This window comes from Danio rerio, chromosome 22, assembly GCF_049306965.1.
Source record: "Danio rerio strain Tuebingen ecotype United States chromosome 22, GRCz12tu, whole genome shotgun sequence".
NCBI lineage: Eukaryota > Metazoa > Chordata > Actinopteri > Cypriniformes > Danionidae > Danio > Danio rerio.
The window spans coordinates 25,927,672-25,934,549 of record NC_133197.1 but is presented as its reverse complement, the minus strand read 5'-3'; the positions used below and the strand labels follow the sequence as shown (position 1 = coordinate 25,934,549).

Here is a 6,878-nt window from a genome sequence, read left to right as displayed (position 1 = left end):
AATAACTGAAAACTGAGAAAAGCACTATAGAGCGATTACAAAACCCATTATCTTTTACCGATCAGCTTGAGTAAAGTTTAAATGGCAATATGTTCCTCTCAGATGTGTGTTGTGTGATGTAATTATTAGCTCTGAAAAGGCTTCCCGTAATCTGAGATAACCGCAGTTTACACTGAGTGAAAAGCAATGTCACACAGTAGTTTGCAAAATCAATACACATACACAGAATCTGACTGTTGTTTGGTAGGGTGTGCTGTATGTGTGTTGATGAAATTAGAAATAGTCGACTATAAGTCCTCACCAAAAAACACGTTGTTTAGTTTGACCTGTTATTGTTTTAGTAAACAGTAGGGTTATTCTCTCCTATTTGGTTTGCTTTGTTTTATTTGTTTGCAATGTTTGTATGTAAATAACATTTACAAGCCAAATTAAGTTGCTTGGTAATGAAAGGTGCAATTATTATTTTTTTTTTAAATGCAAAATGGCTTGTTACTGTGCATCCGGAAAGTGTTCATAGCGCATCACCTTTTCTACCTTTTTTATGTTACAGCCTTATTCCAAAATGGATTAAATTAATTTATGTCCTCAAAATTCTACACACAATACCCCATAATGACAATGTGAAAAAAGATAGTTTGAAATTGTTGCAAATTTATTAAAAATAAAAAAGATTCACAGCACTTTGCCGTGAAGCTTTAAATTAAGCTCAGGTACATTGGCTGCGTCCGAAACCGCATACTTCCATTCTATATAGTACACTAAAATCAGTATGCGAGCCGAGAAGTATGTCTGAATTCATAGAATTCGAAAATTGGTATGCGAGAAGTACCCGGATGACTTACTACTTCCAGTGAGATTCTGAAGTGCGCATCCCATGCGCTATCCCATAATGCCCCATGAGAGAATTCATGAATGGAAGTGAAGCGACGCAACTGACGCAGGTAGGTCACGTGACCATGACAAAATGGTGGATGTAGTACGTCCAAATTCCTTACATACTTTTCACATTCATACTGTATAGAACATACTTTTAAATTCAAATGCAATTCCTACTGAGTAGTAGGCGGTTTCGGACGTAGCCATTCTGTTTTCACTGATCATTCTTGAAATGTTTTAGCAGCTTAATTGGAGTTCACCTGTGGTCAATTCAGTTAATTAAACATGATTTGAAAAGGCATACACCTGTGTTTATAAGGTCTCAGGGTTGACGGTGCATGTCAAAGCACAAACCAAGCATGAAGACAAAGGAATTGTCTGTAGGCCTCCGAGACAGGATTGTCTCTCAGCACAAGGCTAGGGAGGGTTACAGAAAAATTTCTGCTGCTCTGAAAGTTCCAATGAGCACAGTGGCCTCTGTCATCCATGAGTGGAAGATGTTTGGAACCACCAGGACTCTCCACCAGAGCTGGCCGGCCATCTAAGCTGATTGATCAGGAGAGAAGGCCCTTAGTCAGTGAGGTGATCAGTAACCCAATGGTCAAATGACCAGTAACCCAAATGTCTGAGCTCCAGTGTTCTTCTGTAAAGAGCAGAACCTTACAGAAGGACAACCATCTGTACAGCTATCCACCAACCAGGCCTGTATGGTAGAAGGGTCAGACCGCTTTTTTTTCTAACCCAAAATCAACCAAATAAATGTCAGTATTTGACATCATCAATTTGACGTTGGTTTAAGATGTTGGCTTGACAAAGGATTTTGGTCACTTTCCAACACAACCTAAAATCAACCAAATATCAACGTAATTTGACAATGTTATTGGACATCAATATAACATTGTCCTTAGACCCTGGTTAGACATTGAATTTTGGTCACCTAACATCATGACCTTAATCTAACCGAATTTTAACATCTTACAACGTTGTGAGCCTGCTGGGAAGTGTCAATGTGAGAAATAATATTAAAATAACGAGTTTCCACATAAACAATTAGTGATATAAAGTTACATTGAGAGACGAAAAATACTATTGCAATTAATCATTTAATCAAATTAGTGGTCACAATTGTGAGATATACAGTCTTACTATGTTAAAAGAAGTCACAATATTGAAAAAAAAGCATCAAAAAAAGCACAATGCAGTTCAGAGATAAATATATAATATCATGATATAATCTCTTCTAACAAGAAACTCTTGACATTTCGTCACCTTGGAGTTATAAGGTTCTATAAGGTTGATTTGGAGATATTAAGATTGCATTCCATATAGCAAACAGTATGTGTGTAACATTCATTCATTTTCTTTTCGGCTTGGTCCTTTTATTAATCCGGGGTCACCACAGCGGAATGAACCGCCAACTTATCCAGCAGGTTTTTACGCAGCGGATGCCCTTCCAGCCGCAAACTATCTCTGGGAAACATCCACACACACTCATTCACACTCATACACTATGGAAAATTTAGCCTACCCAATTCACCTGTACCGCATGTCTTTGGACTGTGGGGGAAACCGGTGCACCCGGAGGAAACCAACACCAACACAGGGAGAACCTGCAAACTCCAAACAGACACACCAACTGACCCAAATGAGGCTAGAACCAGCGACCTAGGACCTTCTTGCTGTGAGGCGACAGCACTACCTACTGCGCAACTGCATCGCCTTTTGTCTAAAATTTGTTGTTTAAATAAAAGATCTTAAAATGTAAACAACTTATAAAAAAACTTCCTATAATGTAAATAAGTTGTTATTTAATAAGAATATCTCAATAACTCTGTTTTGACAAAAATGTCTGATAGAACTTTTTAATTCTAAGGTGACGATTTTACTAAACCTTGGATAAGTCCGTGTTGACTTAAGATCGTTGGTCTGAGGGTCACTGACAATTTGAAGATACATCTTATGCTGTTAACATTGAACACACATCCACCCACCAACACACTGTTTCAAGTGAGGCTGCAAGGTGGCTTTTTGCACATTATTTCCAGACCTGACAAAGAAAAGGATTTACAACAGATCAACAAACAGCCAGGGAATCTGTTTACTTAGGAGGAACCGTCCATTCCCATGCTGATTTCGTATAGGACACTGCTGAGTAGCACCCCGCTGATAAATGGACTTTACTTTGAAGGCGTGTCAATGGGGTGGAACATCAAGATCTAATACACATCCACCAATGCACACAAAATACAGTAAATTCACAGTTTTGTTAAAATTCGTTGCTAAATATCAACATTTTTGCTCAACACCACACCTGCCAGGGCTCATAACTTAAGCCTGGTGCACACAATGCAATTTTGGCTATTATTTAGTTGTCTGAGGTAAATTTTGGAAATTGTAAAAGATTAATCCTAGGCTACAATCTGTTTTCTCTGAGCATTGGTCGGAAATGTTTACAGACAGCTCATCAATGGCTGTTGCAGTCAAAATTTCCCTCATAAAATTCCATCAGTTTTAGATCTCTTAAACTTTGACGGTGCGTTCCAAACAGAGTGAAAAAATCATGGCTGGCAGCTTTCCAAACCGAAATGCTCAAAACTGGCCATTTCGAAGGGCCTTTAGGATAAATCGAATCCATTTGGGATTAATAATAATTTACGATTAATAAATTCGAATCCCTTAAGGATTTAAAAAAATTACAACTGATGGACATTTGCCCTCTATTCAGAAAGGCTTATGCCTATGCACTAATCCCTCCAGAGGGACCCTCCAAATGAAACCCAGTGTCAGGGTTACTTCTCTTAGAGTAAAACCAAAAACCAATAGGAGTGCTGAACCTGTATATATTATTATTATTATTTTTCATTATTATTATTTTTTAAATAAATATATATTGGTGCATTTTAACAAAACAGTTTTATTAAACAGAGTAATATTTTTTTCCTGTTTATTATTAAAGTTGTATTTATTTTTTTCATCAAAATATTCACTGCCGTGTACTAAGTTTATTAGCTCCAATTTTGGCTTTGACTAATCTAATGTTTATGCACAAATATATAATTGTAAAGCATTCTATTCAAAGTATTAATCTGAAGGACAGATTTTTTAGAGGTCATGTTTAAAAAGGCTATTCTGCTCACAAAGGCTGCATTTATTTGATCAAAAATAAAGTAAAAATGTTGAATTTTAAAGTGTTACTACTAGGGATGTAACAGTATCAGAATTTCACTGTACGATAATACCTCTGTATGAATGGCATACTTATTGAATAATTTACAGGAAAATAAAACTAAGGAAAAGACTCGAAAAAAGTGCCAAAAGTGTTTATTTACCCTAGCACTGAACATATCAATGACATACAAATTAGCCATCTATCTGTAAGTTTCGAAACAGGAACTTCAATTTTTAAATTTTAATAACAAAAAACTATTAAACTATATATATATATATATAAAAGTTTCAATTTAGTATTGTTGAAAACTCATCACATTCAACATTTAATCACTCACTCACTTAGATAGAGATGGGTTTTTTAAAGAAATGATCATATAACTATAATCTGGTAAAAGCTGGGATCTCTGGGCATTTACAATGTCCCCTGCAACAGAAAAAAACCCCTCTCATTTGGGACTGAGGTTTCTGGGACAGAGAGATATGATTAAGCCAAGGTTGACAGCAGTGGGTAACGCTGTGCATTGTCTTTCCCCCACTTGAGAGGACAAGCCATGAGTGAGATAGAGGTCTCTTTGCGGTACAAGTCAATAGCCCCTTTCACACATACAGACCTTTCCGGAAAATTGCCGGCAATTTTCCGGAACGGTTGTATGTGTGAACAGGTCCTTTTTGAAAATACCGGTAAATTCGTTCTGGCTATTTTCCGGAAAGAGAAGTTGTAACATTACCGGCAATTTGCCGGAATGCTGCGCTGTGTGAATGCAGAAGGAAGATTCCCGTAATAAGCGCGTGCACGTCTAGAACGTGCTGACGTGAGACGTCTGCTTTAGCCAATCACAACAGTCAGAAGCATTTACGTCCGCGCGGTTTGTGAGGATAAAAGCCTTTGAATATTTTTCCAGACACATTTAGCTGCTAGAAGTTATTCAGACTACGTTTGTATGTTCTTCTTAATGCCAACTGTGTAAATAATCATCGATGAGATGCTTATGATAAGCCGTTGTTTGTTTACCTTCAAGCTTTGCGTGCGCATATGAGCGCCTGCACACGCAGATAATATGAACATCTCGACATGCGAAAGTGATCCTGTGAAAGTTGTTCACAATATTGATCATCCACAGAGGTTGTAATGTAGTCAAATGTTTACAAATACAAGCGCAGCCGTTTAAAGCTCACTTGTGGTGAATGATGTCAGAATTTACCGGTATTTTGGAATGGATGTGTGAATGCTCTTTTCCGGAAAATTTCCGTAACGTCCTCGCCTGTGTGAACAGCGCTTTTTTGAATATACCGGTAAAGTCTTTCCGGAAATTTTCCAGATATTTACCGGTATCACTGTGTGAAAGGGGCTTATGTCTGCATCAATCTAACAAGTGTGCTGTGTTCTGCAGTCCCCATGACTGTTGTTAGTCGTATTCCCCGACTTATATTTCACAACAGTCTGGCAGTGCCTGCATACTGTTTTTTTCTTTGTCTGTCACCTTTTCTTCTTTCTTGTATCTTTTTAGAGAGAAACCGAAATGCTTTCACACATCCGATTTGAAACCCACTTTAGGTTCGATCATTTCCAGCTCTTTTTCTTCCCCGCTACTAGCACCACATTCCATTCCATTGATTGGGGGACATCATGTGTCATGTGTGAATTTTACCAAATGGTGGTTCTAATGTTCTACTTTGATGATGTATATTCAATATGTATATTTTTTTTTCCATTGATCGGGGTACTTCATGGGTCATGTGTGAATTTTACCAAGTAGTGGTTCTAGTGTTCAACATCCAACAGTGCCATAGAAGTTCAAGCAATTTATGGCCTTTGGGAACATGCACATCTGCCAGAAGCGGTAAGCACAATTACAGAGCCGTGGATGTGAGGGGTGGAGGACAGGGGCTGTTTGGGAAAGCTGGATGTTTGCTTTAGCCATCAATGACAAGAGCTCTTCCATCAAACATACCATATGACTCTGAAGGGCTCTGAGCAGTGAGCACCAGATGTGCATGTTCATCCTTGTGACCCGGTTTCCACCTGCATTGACAGAACACTTGCAATTATAGACTTATTTTAACTCCCTTAGGGTTAAACAGTCGAGCTTTACTTTATTTTTTATATATTCAGCTGATCTCAGAGTCTGGCGGAAACACTTTTAGTCTAGCTTAGCATAAATCATTGAATTTCACAATTAGCATCACGCTGGAAAATTTCATACAACAATTTTGTTGTTCAGTTCAGTTACTCTGTGCACTATGACAGTAGTATTGTTTTTTTTAGGACAATTTGGCTAGGAACTATAATCTCAATGTGGCGCGATAAATAAACTATGACAGAACTTTAATTTTTAGGTGAACTATCCCTTTAATACCTCTACATTTTTTAAAAGTCTGTGTCCCATTTGTTTCCCCTTAGATCAAACTTATTTTGAATTCAGAAAGGATTCTCACATCTGCCACATTACTTTATTGTGTGTGAGCAGTGGGAAATCAGACACAATCCCTCATTCATAACTTGTTCCTTGTGTAAGTTGTGACTCAGTGAGATGTGCACAAACACACACGCACACACACACACACACACACACACACACACACACACACACACACACACACATACTCCAGACACTAAAGTTTACAGAGGAGTCCAACATTCTGCAGGATGGACAGTATATGAGGACAGAGGCCGAGGACAGTGAGGATTGTGTCCAGAATACATTATTACTCTTCAAATGTGGATTCAGACCTGGGGCAGGACAGAAAGAGAGGAAGTGAGAAATGAAGAGTGGAAATCTGACTGAAGCAAAGATCTTATTAAAAACCCTGTCAATGAAAAGTTGATTCCT

General features: G+C 38.0%; 1 protein-coding gene across 1 annotated transcript in view; it reads left to right on the top strand.

The window, feature by feature from the left end:
- fam20cl (family with sequence similarity 20 member C, like) overlaps nucleotides 1-6,878 on the top strand; it is a 265,004-nt gene that overhangs the window by 127,151 nt on the left and 130,975 nt on the right. The window lies entirely within an intron of this gene.